Source organism: Ostrinia nubilalis, chromosome 1 (assembly GCF_963855985.1).
Source record: "Ostrinia nubilalis chromosome 1, ilOstNubi1.1, whole genome shotgun sequence".
Taxonomy (NCBI): Eukaryota; Metazoa; Arthropoda; class Insecta; order Lepidoptera; family Crambidae; genus Ostrinia; species Ostrinia nubilalis.
In genome coordinates, this window is record NC_087088.1 from 2,079,759 (window position 1) to 2,107,288 (window position 27,530).

The following is a 27,530-nucleotide window of genomic DNA, read 5'->3' on the forward strand; positions in this document are numbered from 1 at the left end:
GGAAGACATCGCGGGTTACGCCTATTCCTAAGGGGGAGTCCACTATGGATGTCTCTGGTTTTAGGCCTATTGCCGTGCTTTCAGTGTTTGCGAAAATTATGGAATCAATTTTGAATCTACGTATCGGCAAACAAGTCAACCACTTGCTGCATGATGATCAGCACGGCTTTCGAAAAGCACGATCGACCACTACTAACCTGGTTAGGCATGTCGATTATGTGCACGCTGAGATGGATGCTGGTCATCAGGTAGATGCAGCCTACTTTGATTTCAGAAAGGCGTTCGATATGGTAGATAATGATATTCTCCTTCTATAAAAACGAGACTCCATTTCATATTCTATTATTTGAACTTAATTAAAAAGAAATCACGCTTTATTGTTAATGAATTGCTTTTAACGCAAACTAGAACAGAGACATTGCTTATGGAGTAGGTGTTGATTGGTTAAAATTTTGTCACTAACAACAGTACAAAACATACCTCGTTAAACTTAAGTTCCAACTTCACTATTCTTCATCAGAATCAGAAACTTCTTTCTCACTTTATACGTTCACAAATTCAACTTAGGTTTGACACAAGATCAACACACACGTAAGCCTGTAATTGGCAAATTGGTCTAAATATTGTAAATTGCCTTAAATAAATAAAAAAAATCTACCAATCACGGGCCAACTTCAACAAACTCTACCATTATCAAAACTCGAGTTTAAACAAGTTTTGGTCTCAAAATACAACCCTTCTTGCGAGCAGTGCATTAGCCTCAAAGCGACTTGCTTTAGTCGCGGTCGTTTGTCCACGTCCCACGCAGACAATGCCGAAGATATCTGAAACATCCTGCGCCGTTTCCGCTGCGCATGCGCCGCGCAACCGTTGCCATGATTTCAAAGTCCGTTTATAACCCACTCGTTTGGGTAATAGTAGTTCGATGTTTATAAATAATGCAGTATTCCAATGGTGAAAGAATTTTTCAAATCAGTGTAGTAGTTTTGGAGCCTTTTCAATACAAACAAAGTAATCTAATCTAATTTGTCCTTTTTATAATATTAGTGCAGATGTCTATACTTACTTTCTGCAAATTTTAGTTAAGTTATATACTTCTTGTACATAAATATTTGCGATGACTCCGGAAAATGGTGGAAAAAAAACGAAATTTTGTCATGCTCGTGAAAATGTTTAAGGAAAAGCCATACTAGACTTTTTGAGTATTAAACTTCGTATTTGAATGCCAATCATTATTTATGACAAAACAATAGTTCTTGATAATAGCTGTGACAGAGTGTTTCGTCGATTATTCTACGTAAAACTATCAAGTATTCCGTGGTTAAACCACAGAATACATAAGTTAAACTAAGTTATTCTAATCTGTGCGGGTAGGTATGCCAAGGCTCGAATGACAATAATATTTGGTGGCGAGATGTCCGAGCATTTCCATAAATTATATCATTGGCTAAAATATACGCAAATTCCTAACACAGGAGAGATAACGTTTTCTATATTCAGCATGCTAATTCATTTGTTAAGCTCAAATAACATCATGGTACCGTAATGTTTTGACACACAATATGTTTTGCAAAGCCTATAGAGGAGAATTATAATAAAAAGCTTTATAATAACTGTATCTCTTTGACATATTGTTCTCGCCTTTCTCAATTCCTTTATTCTGCTATCTAAATAACGTTTAGCGTGGGTAAAGGTCTGAGTATTGTTTATAGTTACTTTCTACGAAAAATTCTAATATTTTAGGTTCATAGAGTACATAATATTGGCGTAGATTAGGATAAGATTCCTCTTTATTGCGAAAAAACAATTTATCCGTTTTAAACAGCCTTTTTTGAAGAGAAATTACCAAGCAACCAGGTCAAAGACCTTGTGCATTATTCTCAATAATTTCTCAAAGCCGATTCCGGATGTTCAAGAATTTGCATTTTCAAACCAAGCGAGAGGTCGCGGCTCGTGTGGCGCCTGATTCACTGCCGAATGCATGCCGGTTGCATTTTATTGGACTTTTTGAAGTAAAGTTTTTAACGTGGCTTGACGTCATTAACTGTTTTGAAATATTTTTACATGAACCAGTGTACCTACCATGAGTTTACGTTAGGTGTGCTCGCTAACGAGTACGTCAAAAATCTCTATGAAGATTTTGTTTCTTGAAAGTAGCCGCTACGGGCGCTGCACAATATGTCATACAATTAATGTCATTTTTTTACGTAGTCGCTAGCGAGCACACCTAACGTAAACTCATGGTAAGCACACAGGTTTTAAAATATAGCTCTACTTTTGTATTTTGATCTGTTTGCTGAATGTGAGTTTACATCAAACGCACGTGAGTGCGTTACTAGTGATAGTGAGCGCGTTTGAAAAAAACTCACACTCAGCCCTCTGATAAATTGCCCAACTTAACTGCTTCAATAAATATGGTAGGTAATATTTTAATGCTGAGAGTTGACTCTGTACTTGCAAGGTACACTCTCCAGTCTTTGAGATACTTTGAGGTATATCTTACTGCTGTCGTCACAAAATTACGCCATCACGTCCTCCTTATTAGGTACTTCACCTAATACGAGAAAACCTTACTAATTAGCCGTACTTGCCGGTCGCTGTTGAATGCAATGAGACAAGCTTGTCGCCTACACGTTGCTTAATTTCCGTAGTTAAGCAACTCAATCATTATAATGATAAGTATCACCTAAACTGGGCAGGTATAGGACTTTTTTGAAAGGCGTCAAAATTTCCTAATTTTACAAATGTTATTGTTTGTGTTATAGTTTGTTGATCTATTCTATTCTAGGTAACTAAAGACAATGCAATGAAAGAGCTAGTGTGTCTAATGTGCGTAATTTTATATTCCATAGATTTAATTGCACTTGGCTATCTATTCACTTTACCCATTAAACTAATAATAATAAAAGTCGTAAATCAAGGAAGATTGCAGCCTAATGTTTTACTTCCCCAGTTATTATGATGCGTATCTTAAAAAGACATTACGCTCACGGATGAAAAACAATAAAGTCATTATAGCCAGCTCGATTTCACCGCGCCCACATCGCGCGATAACGAGTATTTTCAAAGCACCATATGTAATGGTCGGCCCATCCATATTGTCGTTTAGAGCGATTCAGGCCTTAGACCCAGAACAGACGGTGAAACGCAACTGCAACTGCTAGTTACTTTTGAGTTGCATCTAAGTTTCTGCCATAGCGTCCGTTGAGAGACCACACATGACGCGACCAGTTTGAAAGTTTCGTTGCAGTTGCGTTTTGCCGTCTGTTCTGGGCCTTAGATCTGGTACACACTGAGCAGTGGCTATTTGCAGAATATCCATTTATACGATACTATTAGCACAAATCGATATCGGTATAAAGACAACATCGCATCATAACAACCAGAAATGATAGCAGATAAAAATAAAACTCTATTTGCAATTCTGTACAAAAAGTCAATGGTGTCAGAGTTATTTAGAAGACCAAAAATAAACTAGCCCTTTGTGAGTTTACGTTACATACGAGAACTAAAATCTTCATAGTAGATTGTTTTTTATGTACTCACTAGAGAGCACACCTAACGTAAACTCATGGTAAGCACACTGGACTCAAAAACTGCGAAAATGTACCTACCTAATCGTGGAAGTTATACCAACTTGAATATCAATAATACGCATTCATTGTCACATTGTGTTGTTCAACGCTGTGTGTCCCAGCTTTTAGCTGCTTTCTTTTGTAATGTCGCACTCGATGAAACACATTACCCCCATTTTCGAAGTAGGCTCAAGTTTAAATTCCGAATGCACGATACTGAGCCTAGCAATCATTATCTTGCATTAGACTCACCGTACTTTTATGTTTGTTTTTATTTCAATGCTCCTAATGCAAGTACGTTGTTTGTAGGTATGTATGTGAGAATTGTATTGATATATCAGACTCGAATCAGTAACATTGATTGATCATCGTGACAATGGCTTTGTGTAAAGGCTGGATTCAATTGTTTTATTAATTGATAAAAAAGATTCTTCTTACTTATAATTATCTTGACGATAATGATTGATTCTGCTCAATATTGTCTCTGCTAGCAAGTCTAAATTTTATGAATTTGTTCTCTAATTTCAACATTCTGAGTTTGTTCCGGCGTTTCTTCTCAGCACTTGCCATTTAATATTTGTCTCGAAGCGCTGGTAGGGTCCAAAAGATAAAGAGACATGTAAAGTGCCCCTTAAGGGCTACCTTTTCTTTTTTTATTATTTACATTTTGACGTTCATAAGTGCCACTTGTGGTCTAAACTGAATAAATATTTTTGATTTAGATTTTTATTTATTTAAGACAAGACAGATATTTGACCGCAATCGCACCTGGTGTTAAGTGAGATGCAGTCTAGGATGGTACATTTATCCGCCCTGTAACTATACCCTATTCACTGTGGCCTTGAAAAGGCCCGGATTATAGTATTATAATATTTTAAATGGCTCCAACCTCTAGACAAGTTTTTGCTATGTTACACAATGTGTGCACCAGCTGTGTTCGCTGATGGTAGACAATTAGCGGATTACGTAAACAATGTAATTAGTGAATTTGTGGCTCAAGTGTGTGCTCTATGCTTTATTTTTGGGATGTAGAGTAAGCGTCAATAAGTAGGTGTACTTTTTGAGAGCGTAATTCTTTTTCTTGTCTCCAGACAGACAGCTCCATAAGAGAACGTATTGATGAGCAATAATATTTTTCGTACTCTCTGAATTAAATTTTACTAACGATAAACATAAAGCTAATTAAAACATTTTGCAAATTAATAAATGCTTCTGTAACCATAAAGTCAATATCATTACTCGACATCTTTAGTTTTGTTGACGTAAAAATCTAATTCTGAAGCTGTTAAATAAGTTTGTAAAATGCTGAAACAACAGTTTACATTTTCAGTATCAAATTACCGAATTATGACCATTGCATAATAATTATGTAATTGATGCTCAGCATATAAATAGAGTTTCCTATTTTGCAATCAAACCTAATGAAGATGTAGTGAATGTTGTAATTAGTAGACTTATGTTCTTTATCGTTTCGGCCTTTTATTCCGGTTTAATTGGATCGGACTTCCTTTCAGTTTTGTTCTGAAGGTGATGAGTAATAAATTAATTAGTTGGAATGTGTAACAAAGGAAGATTAATTATAACTGAAGCGCTTCTTCTTTCTCAAACTAAAGTACTCGTAGATAAGTGCAATGTGCAGCCTTAATAAAAGATTTCAGGGAGTGTATAAATGTGTTTAACAATGCATTTAATTACCTACTATTCCTATGTCATGCTTTGAACTACTTTAATAGCTAGGTAGGTACTAATGCTATTGTAGTGTTTTAATATAAATTCATATGCCTTAGAGGAAAACTAAGTCAACAGATTTTCAGACACTGCAAGAATCCTGAAAATGTTTTCAAAGTTAGCAATGCTGTATCACTTTTGAAGGTTTCTCCCGCATAATTATAAAACAAATTAGCAATACAATTCTCATTCCGGTTTTTTATTGTATTACATCGAATTTTGTCCGTGTGATTATATAGTGAATTTGTTATCAAATATGCCGCAACTATCGCTCGTTTCCACATAGAGGCACGTCCGCAGGCGCCTGCGCCGCTCGCGTTTCACGGAACGTATAGAATTGCAAATATTATACCGATGCAGTGGACCAATGCACTTTGCATGCTGTTTCATGAGCCAGCTGCATTTCAATCTTTGGGTCAACGAACTGCCCTAGCTTTGACAGGGATAGGCTACAGTTGTCTGTACATTAGACTATACATTTTTGTTGGAAATGGCACCTATTTACCGAAAATCAGGATGCAATTTAATTTCCATGACACTAAAAAACGAAATGAATAACCTAATAAGTAAAGTACCTTATGAAATAATAAGATTTTTTCGTAAACAAGATATTGCTCAACTTTTTGTAAAATGGTCCTCACATTATTATAATCGAACAACAACAGTATCATCGAAGATAATGCTAACCGTGAAGGCGACCGTTTACACGCAACTACGAGTAAGTAGGTACCAATATCAAGATCAAACTCTTGAAACAACATAACCCTCCTTTTGGCGCAGTCTGGTAATGATACGAAATCATTACCAAAATCAAGATACCCATTGCTTCATCCACTTGCATTTTTGTAAAGATCCAAACATTATCAAGGATAATGCTGACTGTGAAAGCAAACTGTTTGTATGCAACTCCCGCGCAGCGCTGTTGAAACGGAGAAATAAAGACGATTTTATTTTGTAACCTACCGCCACTATAACTATAAAACCAAGCTTCGAATTGTGAGAAAAATATAAAACGGAGGTGCCTATTGAAAACGCATTTTGTATCGCAATTTAAATCTAAGTTAACTGCAGTAGACTACGAACACAAATACCTGAGTCTTTCCTGAGATTGTTTACCTTTCTTTTAAGTAAAAAATACTGGTCTTGTTTCCAACTACCTACATATCTGCACATTTTCTTTAGCCCGTGTTTCAGTAAGGTATTAAAATTTATACATAAATGTGTATTTAGATATTTAAAATCAAGTTCAGTGAAAAATAGCCTTTTGTTGGTTAAGCAGTAACTAAATGAAAATGTTTATAAATGGTTTTCTTTTTGTAGGTGACCTAATGCACAGTATTACATATATTCCGCTATAAAATATGAAACTAGCATTAATTTATTTTGCAATAAAGATCAAATCAGTGTTCGATACCCACTCGTAATTATTTTCATACTACCTATCTATAATAATATAACTGGTTTTATGTAATTAATTTGTTAATAATTAAGAAATCAATTGGTTACACGAAAACCCAGCTTATTTCCACGTTTTGCACTTTGTTTAAATGCTCTAAATATTGTGGTAAGTAACGTTAGCTATAATTATATTTATATTAGCCTTAAGAAATATTATTCCAGTATTAACATTTTATACATGTTTTTATTAAAATAAACATGGGTACTATCAGATAAAGCATCTGTTGACGTCATTTGTTTTTCATAAATCTGTAACCATGAAATCTTGAGAAATACTTTAAAAATACTGTTTCCGTGGACAAATATAATACTGAGATGAGATAAAGATAAACACCTTTCATGTGACTTCGTTCATTGAGATAGACGAGAAACGTAACAGAGTTAAGCCATGTTAAACGCAGATTTGATGCTCGTATCAAGTATGATATCCCCGGTTTTTGAAAATTAAGAATAAGTGAGATCTTAGCTTGTAACAATTTTTGATGGATGTAGTTCATTATTGATGTGGTAGTATAGTATAAATAGTTTCATTATTGAACGTAGGTATTCTTATGGCCATAGTCAAGCTATCTGTATACTGACAAGTCTTTTTCGTGATTTTCGGTTCGTTCGCGCTTGATGAATTAATGAGGAAACAAGAAGTACATTTCTAAAACCTGTTTAATTTGTAGCAAACAAAAAAATATACTTTGCATATTGACGTAAGTAGTAATACGAGTTGAAGGTGTTTATTGAGGCTAGTTTGAAAATATCATCAGAAATACTGGCCACTTCAGCCACTAGGATACGAAAAAGAAAAAAGATTTCAAGCTGAACCTCAAAGCCCGGTTCCACTAAAGCGGAAAGGAGATTCCGAACAGAGCTGAAGAGGTGTTGTGGAAATAGCGAAATCTTATTGGTTCCTCTTAATTAATAGTTTAGGTACGCTTCATTTGGTGCGCTTCGAGGGATACCCCATTCAACCACGTCTCCTCTCATTTTGGTGGAAAACAGGCCTTAAGGGTGACCATTAGCGTCTAATGGGCCTCGACCCTCGTTGGCTCGTTATCACTAAGACAATAAACTTATCTGGCCAGTGAAACCGAAGTGTTGCGCCACCCAACTCAACCTTACCGGCCGCAGCCTATGCACAGTGGAGTTGTTTAGAGGAGGCTCAGTCCAAAAAGTCCAAATATATTGAAACAAAAGATAAAAAGTACCTACCTAAGTATAGTATATTATTTGTTTGTCTCTTACATAGACGACTTGTTTGCACAAAGGGCACTCTGATATGATAAGTATCATGATTACAGATGAAAGTAATTTACTCTATACTTATATTATAAATGCGAAAGTAACTCTGTCTGTCTGTATTGCTTTCACGCCTAAACCACTGAACCGATTTTGATGAAATTTGGCATAGAGATAGTTTGAGTCCCGGGAAAAGACATAGGATAGGTTTTTATCTCGGTTTTTGAAACAGGGACGCACGCGGTGAAGTTTGTCTGTGACAGAAAAAAATCCACGCGGGCGAAGCCGCGGGCGGGAAGCTAGTTTGATATAAAGAGTGGCGCAATTGTTACTGTAGGAAATGAGCCCACTGTTCTATATCTTATTCACCGGAGACCGAACAATGACGCAAGCGGCCGGCCGGCCTAACATTGACAGAATATTTTAACCTATTGCTAATAGAACTGAGATACCTGTGTTCTAGTGTACTATTTCTACACTTCTAAAAAGAAATTGTCATCTATCATTGTATCACTAAATGAGACAAAAGTAATGAGTATTAAGGTTCGGTCTACTGATTTTTATAGATCGGCATCGCCATCATCGCGCACGCGGGCTGCACGCGTTTGTATGAATCTTTAAGTATTCCGTTTATATCAATCTCCTGATAGATATGATACATAAAATAATCTTAATACCCCTAACACTAATGATAGATGCAACAATAAATAGCAGAATTATTTCAAATATGTCAAGGATTTGATTAGATTACTAATTTACTAGATACCTACATATTATTTATTTGTATTTTAATCTACTTTATGGATTACACTAAGTATTAGATAACTAGGTATCATAACCTCAAACGAGTAAATCAGTATCTAGCGTAATCAACCTTACTGCAACTTACAATTTAATACATAATTAAGTGGAGCCTTACTGTCAGAACAATTTGTGTTTCGTCTGACACATACAATTTTTATATTCAACATCTTTATTTACAACGAACAGAAATTCTAACGCAAACTTATTAATATTATATAATATTTATTATATCAAAAATTGCATTCAAATCAAAAAATAAAATAAAAAGAAAGAAAGAAAAAAAGGTAACCGTTCTTTAAAAATCTTCACAAGATTATCTTGTGACGTGTTTATTTGCCTGAAGCATCCAAACATGGCGGTAATCCCGTCATCAATCGTGCAGCGAACCGCAAAATGCAGGACACACGAGATTACAAGACCGATGAGCTGAGACTTGGACGATAAATCTTCAGCGTCAATGTATTTTAGGACAAAATAAATTGATTGCACAATTCAAATACGGTAGTTGACATGCACTGATTGCATATGATCGATCGAGATATCACAGAAAATCCCTTGGTTTTTAAGACAAAAACAATCTTGAATATGCTGATGTCATAACTTGGTTAAGCCTGCACTTATCTGACTGTAGGATATCACATTTCTATTTTTAAAATATAGGTAACACTTCAGACACAAAACTTGTCAAACCAGTGGCAAATATCAAGGTGAAAAATCCGACGACATGTCTACTTGTATTAGTTACAAACATGTAAATGACGTAAATCTTTTGACGCTCTCCGTTCAAGAGTAAGGAAGTGCGTCAGAATGACATGCGACACCGTGGTCGTCTTCAGCGACCGTGGTGAAGTCATAATGTTTGTGTGAACATGAACAATACAAACAAGAAACAACGCCTACGTCACCTCGGTCAAGCGCAGTGTATTGTCCTCAAAGGCGTCAACTTGAGAAGTTCACATATTAGTTTCTTGGCTTTATCTATGTATTATTTAATTTATCACATGGCTTTGTATTTAATCCGTTTTTGCGCATACGCCCCAAAATTTACCTATATATTTTTTACGTAGTACCCATTTTTGGCTTTTTCCAGGACTACTGTCAACCATTGATAGTTCGCTCAGGGAGACACTCTCCAAAATTCTAAATTGTGCATTTAGCGATAACGCCTGGAAACAGGCCTCTCTCCCTGTGCGTTTCGGAGGACTAGGCACACGTCAGATATCGCATATTGCCCTTCCAGCTTTTCTGTCTTCTGCGTATGGTACAGCCGAACTCTTTAATAAATTACTAGCCCCTTCTTTAGGGGTAGTGGAGTTGGCTCACCTCGCAGAGGCCAGAAACGCTTGGACTAGGGCATGCCCGGGAGCCGATCCACCTACCTCTCTATCGTCTCAGAGGCAGTGGGACGAGCCGCTCTGCTTGCGTTTTCAGAGTGATCTATTGGCTTCCTCCGAAAATGCTGTCAAGACAAACCATCCCCATCGCTGTCGTTGCGGTACTCGCGTCGGTGAGTTAGGACACCATGGCCTCTCATGCCAAATGAGCGCTGGTCGAGTCTCCCGACACGCCTGCATCAATGACGTCATCCGCAGAGCTCTTGTCGCCGTCAATGTGCCAGCAGTTTTAGAGCCTAACGGCATACTCCGTGACGACGGCAAGAGACCTGACGGCATGACGCTCATTCCCTGGAAGCAGGGACGTCCTCTTGTGTGGGACGCAACATGCGCGGATACGCTTGCTCCGTCTCATACAGGAGGTACCTCCCTTGCCGCAGGCGCGGCGGCGGCCTCGGCTGAGTGCTCCAAGCGGCGCAAATATGCAGCTCTCAATGAGAGTTATATATTTGTGCCGTTTGGGGTTGAGACTATGGGACCATGGGGTCCAAGCGCTCGTTCCTTTTATAAGGAACTGGCAAAGAGGCTCACCGAGGTGACCGGTGATCAAAAGGCTGGCAGCTATTTTGGTCAGAGAATTAGCCTGGCCATTCAACGTGGCAATGCTGCCAGCCTTTTGGGCACGATTCCTGACTGCGGCGCTGGGGGTGAAGTATTTTTTATTTTGTAAATAGTTTTTATCATTAGTAATTTTTAAATTTTAGTTTTTAGTCATTTTAAGTTAATGTAATATTATAAAATTTATTCTCTTAACATTATATTCGTTGAATACGAACAAAAGAACGGAAAACTAATGATAATAAAGATAATTTTGATACAAAGATAATAATCGTTTCTTACATAATTTAACTAATAAAAAATACACGTTACGAAATGCAAAATGTGACATAATCAAACATGTTATCAAGTAACCTTTAAGTAATAATTTAAAAAATATTAGGTATAATAAAATTTGACAATCTACCAAAAAAACATATCACATCATTAACAAAAGTTTTACTTACTTACTTACTTTTTAGTTTTTAATAATTAATCTTTTGGTGCAGACTCCACTCTTCAACTAACTGTTAAACTTATTATTGCCACAATATCAGCCCACTTTAAATCCCTAAATATAAATATCAACTACACTGTGTTGTCAACACAAATGCAAGATGCACAGAGCATCACAGACCTCACACGCGAGGTTCAAGGCGAACCGGTGTGCAGCGGACACTTCTAGCTGTGTCAATAGGTAAGCGTATACTGGCCCGGCAGGCTTAGGGCTTCGCTTTACAGGATTACCTTGCAACAGCTTCCCTACATTCTATTTTTAACCAGAGAATTAACTAGGTTGTATTAAGTAGATAGACTAGACTTCGACAATTGTAGAGGAACGGAATAGGCTACAATTAATCATTGACGGGTTTGGTGAGTGCAATGAAGAGTACGTACACAACCTCAGACGTATGACCATCATGAAACAAGACCTTTATGATGCTCACAGCCATATCGAATTAATGGAAGCTGAAAGAGAAGCCTGCACAGCCACCAAAACCCAAATCATGTTTGACGAGTTAGTCGGTAGTGCGCCCAGCCTGACCCAAACTGCATCTGACAAACAATTAATTACCATAGACCTAACTTGTGATAATACTTTAAACAATACTCCTGTATGTGGTAAGATTGTCAGATGCAGTAAAAATAAATTTAAAAAGTATGTAAAAATTAGTAATTATATTAAAAAAACAAATAAGTTGATTAAAAAACAAAAATGCTTATATAACAAAGTAAACTATATAAATGAGAGACAGCGTCTAAAGAATGAGCTTGACATATGTTCCACAATGTTAGAGAATAGTGTACTGAAATATGAACATGATGTCGAAAACCTAGAATATAAATTATGTAATCTTAAGAAATCTTTGAACACAATGTCTGAACGGTATCAATGTACAAAAAAAGAGTGTGATGAACATTTCCAGGCTTTGAAAAAATTTATATCTAATTGCAACTGTCAAAATTCTATCCTATTGGATGAATCTTGTACAGATAGTTTTCAGTCTGGTTGTGAGTCACCACCTACTCTAAACACCCTAAACAAAGACTACTGTCCTAGGATATCACACACATTTACCAGCGGCTCCCCAACTAAAAATATTGAAAAAACCAACATAGTAATGTTCAGTGATGAGTTAGGCAAAAATATGGGCCAACTTATTAATAGTTACTTGGGACAAAGTGTAATCAACCATTGTTTACCGGGTGCTTCCTATTTACAAATTATGAGAAAAATAACAAATTATTCGTTCTCAATAAATACCACATTAGTAATTTTAATAGGAAATAGGGGCAATGTAGGCAAAAAAGACCTACTAAATATTTTTGATAGCTTATGTTTACTTAATGTAGATAAAATAATTTTGTTCACATTCCCCTACAGTAGAAGCTTGCCACAGGAGGAAAATAATTTAAGATATAAATTGAATTTGACATTGAATACACTGACATATAATCAATGCAAATTCCATGTAATTGACATTAACAATTATTTAAAAAATAAATGTTTATTGACAATAGATAAATATAATTATCTAAATAAATATTGTAAAAGACGAATAGCGAATTCGCTATCATATTTTATTAAATATTTAGCCATTAATTTGGCTAGCCAAACTGCTTTTATTGAGCAGAACATGGATGTTCGACCCTTGGAATCTGTTCCAAATCATAATTTAAATTACATCGTAAGACAATAGAGGATAACTCTGGCATACAAAATTCGGGTACAAAGAAATTTAACGGTTTTAATTTAGTGCATCAAAATGTACAAGGCTTCTCCGGCAAAGACTTGGAAATTGAGTTATTTATCCAAGAATTGAATATTCATGTCTTATGTTTAACGGAACATTGGCTCAGGCAATATGAACTAATGCTGAGCATTAATAATTATAAGCTTATTAGTTCATTCACTAGAGAGTTAGCTATTCGTGGAGGGTCACTAATATTAATCAATGATAAATTAAAATGTAAAGAGCGTAAAGATATTGTATCTCTCTCTGTCGAGCGAACTATTGAGCTGTCATGTGCAGAACTGGACGACTATGTTATTGTATGTGTATATAGACCCCCATCTAGTAACTATGAATTATTTGAAACCACAATGGAAGAGGTACTTAGAAGAGTGTGTAATAGTTCAAAGAAAGTAGTTGTATGTGGAGACTTTAATATTAATATAATAGAAGATTCCTCTCTTTCAATACGGTTTTTAAATTTATTCAAATCTTTTAACTTGTTAAATCTTTTCTCTGAACCAACTAGGGTGACTCCAACATCAGCTACTTGCTTAGACAATATATTCTGTAACTGCTTAGTGCTAGAGAAATCAATAATAAATTTTGTTAATTCTGATCATTGCGGTCAAATAGTGTCATTTCAACACCATTTTGTGCCATCGAGCAAGGAAATAGAATATAGACCAGTCACTGCATCCCAGAAAGACAAATTTAAATCTCAAATATCTAATAAGGTCCCACTTTTGCATTATTTTAACTGTAGTATAAATATTTTATATGAGCAATTATTTGAATTAATTAAAAATGAGTTCAATAAAACTTTTCCTAAGAAAACAATTATTATTAAAAATAATAAAACTAAATTCAGTGACTGGGCTACAGTAGGTATTTATATTAGTAGGAAAAAAATGTTTGAATTATATGGTAGAAAAGCCTATAGTAGCGACCCGGACTTTATAGAATATGTAAAAAAATACTCAAAAGTTTTTAAACAAGTTTGTACCATGGCAAAATCTATTTACATACGTGACAAAATTAAAAACTCTGGCAACAAAATTAAAGCTACTTGGAATTGTATTAATAAAGAAACTTGTAGAATTATATCTCGGGATGACACATTCGCATTAAAAATTGATAATAAGTATATTAAATGCAATGATAAGGTAGCAAACGCATTCGAAGGTTACTTCTCAAATGTACCAATCATAACAACAAGCAATCTTAATTCATGTTCATATCAGGCAATGTCTCTTCTCGAGGGTTGTGTTGATGTTTGCAATAGCCCAGTAAAATTTAGACAAATAGACCCCATAGTTATTATAAAAACTTTCAAAGAACTAAATATAAAAAAGACAGAGGATATATGGGGCATATCAACAGACATAATAAAACCCATCATTCCTCTTATAGCTCCCCATTTAGCTCATATCTTTAATGAATGTATTAACGAAGGTCAGTTCCCTACCCTGATGAAACATAGTAAAATCATACCATTATTTAAAGCAGGAGACAAAAGTGACCCATCCAACTTTAGACCTATATCGATACTACCTGCGCTCAGTAAAATATTTGAAAAAATTATTTTCAATCAACTACTGTCTCATTTTAACTTAAATAAACTGTTTCATGAAAAACAATATGGGTTCACAAAAGGGAAAAGTACGACCGATGCAGGGGTTGCTCTTATCAAACACATTTTCGATGCTTGGCAGGAGAAAAAGGATGCTATTGGTGTATTTTGTGACTTATCGAAGGCGTTTGACTGTGTTGATCATCAAACTCTGTTATTTAAGCTAGAACATTATGGCGTATCAGGCAAGGCCTTAAGCCTATTACACTCTTACCTCTCAGACAGATTACAAAAAGTAAATATTCACGGAACTAACTCTTCGGGCGCCCCCCTAAAAATGGGAGTGCCCCAAGGCTCAATACTGGGACCATTGCTCTTTCTGATTTATATAAATGATCTACCTTTTTATTCAAAGGACCTTTGTGAGATAGTATTATTTGCTGATGACACTTCTTTAATTTTTAAAACTGACAGGCGTCAGGAAATATTTGACGACGTGAATAATGCTCTTTCCAAAGTATTAGACTGGTTTACAACTAATAATTTGCTATTAAACGCAAAAAAAACTAAATGTTTAAAATTCACTATGCCTAATGTCAAACAAGTTAATACTAATATTACAGTAAATAATGAACGCATTGAACTGATAAACTCTACTGTCTTTCTAGGTATTACCCTAGACTGTAAATTACAATGGGGCCCCCATATTGCTGCCTTGGCGGGAAGACTTAGTTCAGCTGCCTTTGCGGTGAGAAAGATCAGAAACTTGACTGATGTTGAAACAGCAAGGCTTGTATATTTTAGTTATTTTCATAGTATTATGTCTTATGGTCTTTTACTGTGGGGCTCAGCAGCAGACATAGAATCAATTTTCATTTTACAGAAAAGAGCTGTTCGGGCAATATACGGTCTTAAACCACGTGACTCGCTTAGAGAAGTTTTTAAAGAAATCAATATATTGACTGTGGCTTCGCAATACATATTTGATAACATTATGTATGTCCGTAAACATATACATTTATTTACTAAGAAAAGTGACGTCCACTCATTTAACACGAGACATAAGAATAAACTTGCTGTTCCATCATTTAGGTTGCATAAGATAGGTAATTCATTCTTGGGGAAATGTATTACCATATTTAACAAAATACCACACAACCTTGTCGAATTGCCAATAAACAAATTTAAGATACATATAAAAAATACCCTTATGTCCAAAGGGTACTACAAGGTTCGAGACTATATTGATGACAAGGATGCGTGGTCAGTTCAGTCTGCACATATTTGATGTACTTAAATTTGACTATTCTTACCGTTAGATAATTCCTGGCAATAAGTGGTGACTGAGTTTGTTCCGGCGTTTCTTCTCAGCACTTGCCATATGTTTGTCTCGAAGCGCTGGTAGGGCCCAAAAGATAAGGAGACATGTAAAGTGCCCCATAAGGGCTACCTTTTCTTTTTTTATTATTTTCTATTGACGTTCATAAGTGCCACTTGTGGTCTAAACTGAATAAATATTTTTTGATTTTGATTTTGATTTTGATTTTTGATTTTGATTCGAACACGGATTTAATTTTACTTTCTGAAAGTACTGCATGTTTTGCATTAGTTAAACTGTATGTTATGTACTTATATCAAATTATAGACTTTATCGGGGCTTCATTCATAAGAATTTATTTTGCAACAGTTTTTCTAAGTCCATAACTTACTTTTTAACTAAGTAACTCACTACGTTGTCATTAGACTTCTAACACTGAAATTATTTTCTTGTTCAGAATATTTCATGTTTTGCATTAGTTGTAATTATCGTATCTTTTTCTGTCGAGGTAACGAATTGCGTCACGTACAAATGAATTAACTTAATTAACAACTAAAATGTGTTAAAATAATTGCAAACTTGTTACTATTATGTATAATGATTAGTTGGTCCTATTACATATAAAAACCTACTTCATTGCACATATTTTTCCTACTTATTAGTAGTTACTAGTTACTGTTGAAAGTCTTTATTATTTTTCTGGTCGCAATTAAAAAATAAAAGAATATCTTGGTAAGTTTTTTATACTTTTATTATACGTAGAAACTGCTGCATTTATTTCTAACAGTGAATTTTTTACAATATTTTGTGGCAAAGAAATAAAATACGATTATTACTCGTACATACCTAAATTATATTTTAAAAGAAATATCTAACTAAGACCTGTTCCAAGCTTTTTATTTAGTTTTATTCGAAAACATTTAGGAAATTCGCATTACGAAGTTTTTAAAAGAGATTAAAGTAGGTAGTTAAGCAGAAATTATTTTTAAGGTAAACGTGTAAATTCATAGGTGGTTGTTCGTTCAGTCATGCGAAGAAACAGTTGCCTTATTTTTGACATGCTTTTATTAGGGTCAGGGACTCAGGGATTCAAGCGTTTTTATAGTAAAAAACGAAGCATCCGTTAACTAGCTAGCTCTTAAGGTTTTTACACGTGAAGATTTATAGCTTTTATTCTTTCTCTACAGTAAAAACAAAGTGAATCAAATACTAGAGGTAGAGTTAAACGCTTAAGGAGTACTTTATTCAAATCGTCAAATGTAAAGTTGTAAACCCATTTTCATCAATAGTGTTGTAAGCTAGGTCCTCCAGCGGTCAACAGATGCAAAATGTTCACATGGACATTTATTAGAAACCGTACTTTCGTCGCACTCGCCGAAGTAACGCGGCGCGAGAGCAGGAGAAACCGGCATAAGTGATGTGCGCTAGCATCACTTACGTATATCGTACCTGCCACATACACCTATTACTATTATAAACCTATCGGACACTTTCTAGATTGTCTGTCATTTGTCAACTATGTTGCACTGAAAGGGAAGTAAGTACATAACTTCGAACAATTTTCTTCTAACGAGCCGAGTTCAAAAACAGTTGAAACTTAAACTGTAACAACTGGCTAAATTTATTGGACAGAACTTAACTTTAACCAGAGTAAGCAAATCATAAATCCATCTAGGCACTTCTATAAGTAAATACTTAGATGAAGAACACAAATTTATCATATCGTTTTAAATTGATATAAGTGATGGTTGCGTTACAATTATTGTGGATTCCGTTTCTTTTTTAATCGGCTCAAGATCTATATGATGTAGAAAAGAATTTGGCTACCTCATCCAATTATAATGATTAGGTAATGAAACATGGAACCTAATTAAACCCATAATGACAGCTCGCGGAGGTATTGATATGCAATTGATAAATTATTAAGACCAATGATAAAATTACAGCTGGTCGGTTTTGAAGTCAGATAAGCGACTGATGTTATGAATAGATATAGGTAGGTACATAAAAACATTACTTACTAGTTTTTACTTTTATAAATTTTAATTTTAATAAAATATACGAAAAAACCATGTCTCTACAATATTCATAGAAACTATGACCTCTGTACTAAAAAGGTTCTATATTATGCCAGGTGCTTTTGTATCTTGAATGACACTTTGGTCAACGGCCAATTAAAAAATGATACCGTATGTTGAAATCAGTAATAAAACCATTTATTAGTCCTCCAACCTCACAAAATTGCAATCATCATAATCGTTTAGTTAAGATAACAATTAAAGGTTATAATAATCGGCGGATTTATAAAAACAAATATAGACTTCAAACTGCGGGGCCTCGTTAAAATTGTATCACTTTTTGGAGTTGATAAGACATGGCTCTTTGACAAAAAAGGATTTTGTCCGAAAAATATTTTTTGGGCACATCACTAGCACGTTCATTAGGCAGCTGGCGGCACACGCGACGCAAAAATACAACACTAGAAATAGGTAAGTGGCACAATCCTCGCAGCGCTCGCAGCGCGTACGAAAGTGATCGCTTGCTTTCTATGAGATTAGGACAGAACGCGAGCGAATTCACAATTACGTTTTTTCAAGGAAACTTACTTGGCAACTTGCTTTACTTTATTGGTTTACATCGACATTGGATTAATCGTGGTTTCCAAAACCCAAGTTGCTTGTTGTTGCTTGCAACTGGTGGTGACAACCATACATGTAGGATGTCACCATATAATCAACCTTTTGTCCTTTATCCACAATTAGAATTTAGTCCAGAATGTCACAGGAAAATTATGTTCTAGTCTTAATTGATATGGGTCTCTTTGACCAATGTAAGAACTTATATTTTTACAATTAAAAGTATCGGAATTTAATTCAACCAAACTTAAAAACATAACATTGTCGACTTATTTTAGCAATAAAGACTCAAAAAGAACAAGAATATAAAAAAAAACTCAATAAAATTAAAATTACCTTCACCAAGGAAAGATACGAACGATCGAACATAAATTCAAGATTACCCAAAGAAAAGGGACACTGTCAAATAAAAGGGACAAATAAAATTGAATTTATTGACACTGGAGAAGTCGCAACCCCTATTGGAGAAATACAAAATACTTTTTTAGGGTGAAATATTCCCATGGATTCAAAAATATGTTCATCGTATAACTATTTATAATTACTCCGTTACGTTGAAAAATTGTTGACGCAAAGAATTTACAAATGCGTGCCACTTCAAAAGTCATTGGAAATTAATAACTCAATACCTATAGTACTCGTAGTTTTAACTTTTTTGTTTGGACATTGTCATTTAGTCAATTATGTATTGTAGGCTATAAATTTTATAAAATACCAATTGCATTCTACGTGTCTAAAAGCCAAACCATGTAAGTGCTATTGTTAATCTACAACGATGACGTCTGCAGCGTTATCAGGTAATGCTCATATTATGATAGCTACAAGTGATCCGGCTTTAGCGAAATTGCGATCTCATTACTACGAACTTAATAATCTCAATGATGCTATAAAATTAATGGAATGGAAGAGCTGATCAATGAGATGAGTACAATCAGAAACACAGGTAGCACTTACATAAGAATTCATAAGATTTCTTTACCATGGGTTGTTGTATTTTTCTAACATACTGACACAATACCCTTAGTTAGATCAGAAGACAGCATCCACCCAAAACATATTCTGTGCCCAAAGTCCGAAACACAGGTTGGTTAATCTTGTGCATCTTTTAATCTTCAACTGAAGACTAACCTCCTTTGTTTGGTGAAAGAAAGAGCTACATCGGAGTGTTTCACTTATCAAAAGAAAACATAATACCTACCTACTCAGCGTACTAATTATCAGAGCGGGAAACATAAAATAATTATAGGTTTTTCAAGGCATTAAGATAAACAGTTTTTATTGCGTTGAAATGTCTTTGCATGCATTTTGCAATGCAGTGCATTACTGGGAAACGACTCGAATGTACGCTTTTGAGTAACTAAATAAGTAGAACGGAGCGATAACCACCTAAATGCAATAAATACTGCAATGTTTTATATTTAACGAATAAAGATGTTTGGATTAATTGAAAGTACATAACTTGCTGCACAATTATTGATGTAGAACAACTTTTACTATAGCGACAATTTAGAAATCGTGTTTTAAAAATATTTATTTCGACGATAATGTAAGACCTACCTACTTGTATTGAAGCATTTGTTCTTTTTCATGTTTTGGTTTATAATTACTTAACTTTTACTCGAAGAATGAGGTTGACATTTTGACACATTTTATTTTATATTTATTGCATATTTTTTTAATTGTGTATTGAAACGAAACGTCACATTTCAATCAACTTAATTAAAATTTGTTTAGAAGTTTCACGATTTAAATGTTACTTCAAAGAGAAGATAATAAACACAAGATAAATGCCAGAGGAAATGAGTAATCAAGAAACAGGTAGTAAATCCAATTTAATAACGGGTAACAATTTTGATGCAAAGTTCAAGTTTACTGGGCAAAATTATCGTATGGAGGATAGTCAGTCCAGCCTACGCCCTTTGAGTTAATAGTTCATTAAAAAAGTTAATAACATCGTTGGCCTTTTTAAAAACAGAATACGTCGATATTTCAAAATTTTTCTCTCCTCTCACTATAGGCCTTATACAGAAGCTCAAAGTTGCACAGCGTGCTATGGAGAGGGCTATGCTTGGTGTTTCTTTGCGAGATCGAATCAGAAATGAGGAAATCCGTAAACGAACTAAAGTCGCTGACATAGCCCGACGGATTAGCAAGCTGAAGTGGCAATGGGCAGGGCACATAGTGCGCAGAACTGACGGCCGATGGGGCAGCAAGGTTCTGGAATGGAGGCCGCGTACCGGAAGGCGCAGCGTGGGACGTCCACCTACAAGGTGGACCGACGACATCGTAAAGGTGGCAGGGAGGCGCTGGATGCAGGCCGCTACCAATCGATCAATGTGGAAAGCATTAGGGGAGGCCTATGTTCAGCAGTGGACGTCCTATGGCTGACATGATGATGATGATGAACTCTGTGTAATCTTTCGTTTTTGCATAATTATTGATTTCCAATATTTCACCAGATACTCTATTATCGAGTAATGATTTTCTGGAGCTAAGTTTATTTTAACCACAGATGTTTACAACATTTAAAAATTATTACATAAATAAACATTATAAACATTGATATAAAAGCTATTATTTTTGTTAATATCAATTCATTAACTCCAAAAAGTTAGCTAGCTGGTAAGTTCGAAGTTTTACATGTTTATATTTTACTTATTACTTACTACTTGTGCTGTAAGAAGACAAAAATAAAATCGTCAATGATATCGTAAAACCGAAAAGTTATTACATATAACTCATAAATAAATAAATAAAATAAATAAATATTGTCACAAAAACCGAAGAGCAATAAAGCATGTTACATGTTACTTAGAAGAAAATGGTTAAAATAAAAAAAAAACTAAATAGATTTTTGAGGTAAAAATAATGATTTAAGGTAGAAAATAAGGTAAATTATAATTAGGCCTACATAAAAATGGTATGTAGGATAATTACGAAGACTAAAGAATTTTAAAAAAGGATTACTTCAAGAATTTAGGTTTTACCTGTGTCTTTGAATTGTAAAAATTTCCATCTATCAATAGATTCCACATGATATCAGACAGTTATTTGAATGAATCCTGAGGATAACCACAGGCATCTTTATGATCTTCGCTTAAAACTTGTTTTGTCTTTCTCATTCAGAATCATTTGCGGTATTGCTATCAATTTAATCCAATAAATAGTAATTCCCAATGTCCCTTCGCATCAAATTTCATTCGAGTAGTAGTTACACCTTATCTACATAAATCCCTCAATAATTATCAGAGTATCGTAACCACTATCGACAATTTATCGACTTGATTACAGGCGCACACAAACATCGCGATAACAAATACATAACACACCATTCACATGCTGGGCCCAACAATAACGCAGGTGGTGAGGCCGAGAATCAACGGCCCAACGCGAGTATAGCTGTGGAAAGAAGTATCGACGAAGATGACAGTAAAACAGTTACAAAACAAGTGATGGAATGAAAGTTTAGTAGTCCAGTGCAAGCAAACAAAAACAAACACTAACCAACTTCAACATCCGTGACTCGGGATGCCCACGGGCCGTCAGCACATGCAAAGCCTATCGAACTAGTTCCAGTTGAACATCAAGCGTCCACAGCACACACACTCACTTTTGCCAAACTAATTATTGCCGGGGACCATCGGAACACGAGACGAGAGTTTGTTTTTATGTTCCGCCACGCGTCGTTAGATAGGTGGCTGTTCTCAACAATCGATGCACTTGTTCACAACACCATTTAATTCGTTATTCGATTTTGTTCGTTGGCAATCTGTTTATGGGTTTATCAAATCACACGGACTTCGACAAGGTTTTTATTACGTTAAAACTTCGAGACAAAGCGGTGACAGAGCGGGTGATATTGTCAGCGGTTGGCGCGGCACTGCGGGCGAGAAATCGAGAATGAGTCGCGCAGGCTCGATCGTGCCTCTCGCTCGCGGCGCGGGCAGCCACGGGCAGCGCAGGCGCAGCCTCAGCCGCGTCCTCCGCTGATTTCGCGGGGCGACCTCACGCGCAACACCTCTTTTTTGTCAACGCTCCAGGTGCATTTCGAATCCCACGGCTCGCCACTTGCTTCGTTAAATAAGTATCCGGTTTGGGGACGCTTTTTTATTTTTCTCGAATAATACTTTCACGGGGACCGCATGACGAAACTCGCCAAAGGCTACATTCTGATTAGACGCAGAACAATAGGAATTGAGGTTTTGTAATTGCAATCTAGTTGAATTAATATTTAGAATGAAACTATTCATGTAGAAAAAACATATTAAAAGAAACTCAACGAAGACAGAACACTTGTTCCAACAATGAATCATGATATTCGCGCTGAAAATAAGCAATTTAGAAAGATGTTATGAGAATGACTGGGCACCGAGCATGCGTACGAGCATGGTAATTGCTAGCTATTTCAAATGTTATTGTGTTCAGAAATGATTTTCATCGAATGATTGGATATTTGTTCGGCGTTACAACATGCGAGAGCGATTCCCTTTATTATTTTATCCGACAAATGAGAATGATTCTACCTTCAGTTTAGAAGTGGTCAGCTGTATCTCTCCTTAGTCACCATGTAGGTACCGAGATTGTATCAGTAAAAGTGAGTCAAAAATTTCATGAGTAAACTCAATTTACAATCATTCGTATTTGCTGCCCAATCTTTCCACTGTCAAACTCTTCAAGATAAGCGGCGAGAGGTTACATTTACACCGGGCATGTGACTTTAGCTTTAGCACTTATAATGGTTTTACCCGAGATAAACAGTGGTAGAGATAATATTCAACGTGCTGAACTTGATCTCAGGCTTAAGATGATCCAAATTTAGATTTTACAGGAGTCCTCGAGGGTACTATCTTAAGCCCCAAACTATTCCATACAATTACATCATTTCTATTACCAAGTTTGTTGGACAGTAACACAATTGTTAACAGCAACTGGATTTGTTTCTGTAAACATCTTGCTAAGATTCTAATTAAAGTCTTTGTTTACAAGGTTTATTTAATAGAACATAATAATCAATGTTTTGTTAGTCGCTGTACAATGCCATTGCTAATAATAATACTGAACCTGTTTACAAAACCATTTCATGTGCAATTTATTAGAAATTTTAACGCTACCCTAAGTAGTTTTGCTATGGGAAAATTTAAGGTATCAATACCTTAAATTTTCCCATTAAATCTTTTTGCCATTAAATCGCCGATTTCAATGACACAAAATGTCTTTAAAAGTATCAATACAATGGACAAGAATCATTAATTTCTGTATCATAATGACAATATACAGAGGGAGAGTCGCAGCAAGTTAGTTTTACTTAATAGTGAATTCGGACTAGGTAACCAATAAATCACCACCATTAGTAATTTAACTGAGTCCAAATGTAGGTACCTAGGCTGTTAATTAAGTAATAAATTGTTTCTTATTCTTATAAATCATCATTACCGTTTAATGTTGTAAAGTTACTTTAAGTAAAGTTAGTTAACTAGTTACATTTGAAGAAAAACAAAAATAATAAATCAATAACTTTTCGTGAAATTTCATAAAAAGTACTAAATAAATCTGTCTTGTTTTATTAAAGCCCCAGTCAAAAAGCCTAGGTATTTTTTTAGAATTTACATCAGTAGATAATTTACAGTTAATTCGAATTAAACTTGTAATGTCTCAATATTTTTTTATAGATTCTAACAAAAAATATGAAAACTTATTATAACGTGACGACTGCGGGAATTATGCGTTAAAATTACTGGCCACTGTTTTTTTATCGCTCATGAATTTGAAATTAGAATAAAATGCTTGCCATCACGAAACTAGTCTATTTTTCTTTTTTAATTTACCCACCAGCATATTTTTCAAAAGCAATGTACAATTATTTATCACCAGCCAGTATTTTCTACTAAACTTCCTTATTTTTCTTGACCTTCATTATCTGTAATGTTAACTAAGCGGGCAATCAGCACTCAAATTGCAATTTGGTTATGTGGTGTTGCGCGGTCGGTGACCGGGTACTGCCAAACTTTTTGCTGTGACAGGTCATTAAACCTCCGTGGAAATTGATTCTGAGAACAAATATCGATTTAAGCGGGCTATGAGGTGGACGATTACACGAAAACAATTAAAATTAACTTGAATTTGTATAAATTATACTTGATAACGCAGTTACTAGACAAAGCGAATTGGCTTAATAACAGTTTGTTATTTAATGGTAGATTCATGGTAGAGTTTGTATTTATATGTTCTCGTTATATTCAGAATAAATCCTTCACATCCTGATAAGTGTAAATAATATGGACTCCATAAAAAGTCTCACGACTAAAGAGTTAAGTACTAGCTCTACATAGCCCTTTTCCGACCATTCGATTCAGTAATCATTTTATTTTGTAAATTTTTAGTATTTTTCATTTCCAACTTGTTTCGTGGCCTCACAACAACCTGAACTAATTCAACGAAGTCTGAAAACGAGTGTTCTTTCTTCGAGCAGCAGGATATTTGCTCGGCGAGCGATTTTTTACGCTTGATTTGATCACAATCATTTCTCCAGGAGTGCAGATGCGATGTATGACAAAGTGAATTCTCCCACATTTGAAGTCAGTATCTTTGTGTCTTACGGTTTTTACGTTTTAGGGACTATTCTTAACTCTGTCCCTACTGCTGCAAGTCGTGTGTAGCCCATAAAAACCCAACCAGTGATAGGCAAGTTTGTCCCGGGTAAGTTAAACTGTCATTGAACCCTAAACAAAATTAATCAGAAGAATATAGGAGGAGTTTGAAGATAAGGATTGACTTCCACGGATGAAAAAATATTTACTTATATGTATGTATTTAATTGCGATTTGATGTTGGAGTTTTTTGAATTTCCAAGTACAGTTTCTGGCAAAAATCCACTCCTTGGTACACGCATTGTAAATGTGGCAAAAGAAAAGAGCTTGATTCGATGCGAGACTCGTTACGACGAAACTTCCAAGCCAATGAACTGCAAGTTTTTTGTCCTGGTCCTCTTTCTTATTCTCGCCGTGAAAGTCGGATATAATTGGAAATTTTTAAAGCGTAATCAACGAAAATGAAATAAAATATTTAAAAAAACTGAACATCTTAAATTGAACATCATTCAATAATTCATTGATCAATAACAAAGAATGTTTACAAAAAATACCTACACAGTAGTTTGGCCGTCTAATATTCTAGTGAGCAGGTGTTTTTCAATAATACATAATTAATAACGCTCTTGCGGACTACATTTAATTGACATTGACACATTGCTAATTGACTGCAATTACTTCAATACACTGACAATTATTCTGATCTTCAATCGAGAAACGGATAATTTTCTTTTTGTAACCGTCATTTAATTAACTAATAAAGATTTCATTTATTTAAACTACTTTCTTCTCGTATTGTTATTCGTTAAAACGATGTAGGTATAGCTAAATTTTAATGTTTTTGCCTTAGCAGCCTAATGCTTCAATACAAAAGTTTTGGTTATTAGCATAAATAAGGCTCTAGCATACTTACCTATTGATAGAAAACTCAGTCACCACCGTATTAAAAATAAACAAAAAATAGAGTGAACTGTAAACTGCCAAGTATTATCAGAAGTGAGCAACGTATTATGTACTCGTAATCAATCTTTTTTGTCGTAAACATTAATTAAGTACCGTACATTGTACATGATTCGGCCATTCTGAGGGGAATTTTGTGTCCTGAAAACTGGGTTAGGACTTATTATTTCTTGACCTGACCCACTTACATTACCTGAAATTACGACCTTGTTGGAATAATATAATGCCTAAGTCGTTGTGTCTCTCAGCCTACATTCGCCAAATCAAAGCGACGACACGCCATTGTACGACGGAGTTCACGAAATAACAACAGCTTCATTGACGTCTGTAATTTCCTCTAATTGGCTCGATTATACCATTATAAACCCACAACTACATCACACATGATAAATACACCTTATGACAATGAAAATAAAACCCCAAGTTGAATAGACTGATGCCTTTAAACAGAAAATCGCACCTTGACACTTTGGCCTACAGAACAAAAATAAGAACAGCAATAACTCTTTTATTGAGCAAAATATACGGGCTATTTTTGAGTAAATATGTTTTCATAAATTCCATAGTGTTTGTTTCGCGAATAGAGAGGTCACTGTCACCACAATTAGAGTCCTCGCTTGATAATTTGCGAACATAATTTAGAAAATTGTGAGCAATTCGAATAACTGTATGTTTTAGAAATCGTGGGTGCAAATTGAATTTGAAGAAAATTCGGGACAGAATATTGTATTGATGAAAATAAACCACACGTAAACAAGTTAGACGTCCTAACCGATTGTCTAGTTATGAACTCACATAAAACCACTTTTGAGAAAACTTTCGTTTATTTTCAGCGCTATGCTAATAAACAATCTACACTTGTGAATTATCACATTATCATATAACTACATACTGCTAAGTTTTTGCATATTCTTGCAGCCACTAGGACAGCAAATTGTAGAAAATATTACGCAGTTGGTAAGCTAACATACTAACATAAAAACATACCTAATTAAAATAAATTAGGTAATAATTCTTAGAAGTATTTGGATGATTTATAGTGAGGTTCTTGCTCAGGTGATAAAAATGTTACCTAAGAAACTGCCTTTTTAAATATTATGAGACCAAATGTGTACAGAAAACAGCACAGCAAGCTGTCCATTTTCTTTGCAAAATGGCTCCTATTGCATCTACATTAGACCCTATAGTGTACAGATTGATGCGCATTTGACTAATTAGCCAAAAAAGCCCAAGATTGCAGCCATCCCAACGCAAATCCATTTTAATTGCACCATCGCACGCGCACACTTCGCGCACACTTTTACAATCGCGTGCGCGCGCGCATTACGCGGGTGGCGACGCAGCCTAATCTGCATTTCTCTCGTTTTTACTATTGTCTTCCCACCTTTATGCCAGGCGAGGAAGCACTCTGTCATGTTTGCCAGTGGGTTTTTGTTTTTCGATCGCGAGAGGTGTGCATTCTTAGACACAACATTCCATCCATCCAATAGGATTCT

General features: G+C 35.2%; 3 protein-coding genes across 3 annotated transcripts in view; 2 read left to right on the top strand and 1 right to left on the bottom strand.

Moving 5' to 3' along the window:
* The window catches only part of LOC135078003 (14 kDa phosphohistidine phosphatase-like), a 516,815-nt gene that overhangs the window by 429,523 nt on the left and 59,762 nt on the right, over nt 1-27,530 (top strand). The window lies entirely within an intron of this gene.
* LOC135077259 (unconventional prefoldin RPB5 interactor-like protein) overlaps nt 1-27,530 on the top strand; it is a 250,827-nt gene that overhangs the window by 104,683 nt on the left and 118,614 nt on the right. The window lies entirely within an intron of this gene.
* The window catches only part of LOC135076984 (rho GTPase-activating protein conundrum), a 127,730-nt gene that overhangs the window by 74,516 nt on the left and 25,684 nt on the right, over nt 1-27,530 (bottom strand). The window lies entirely within an intron of this gene.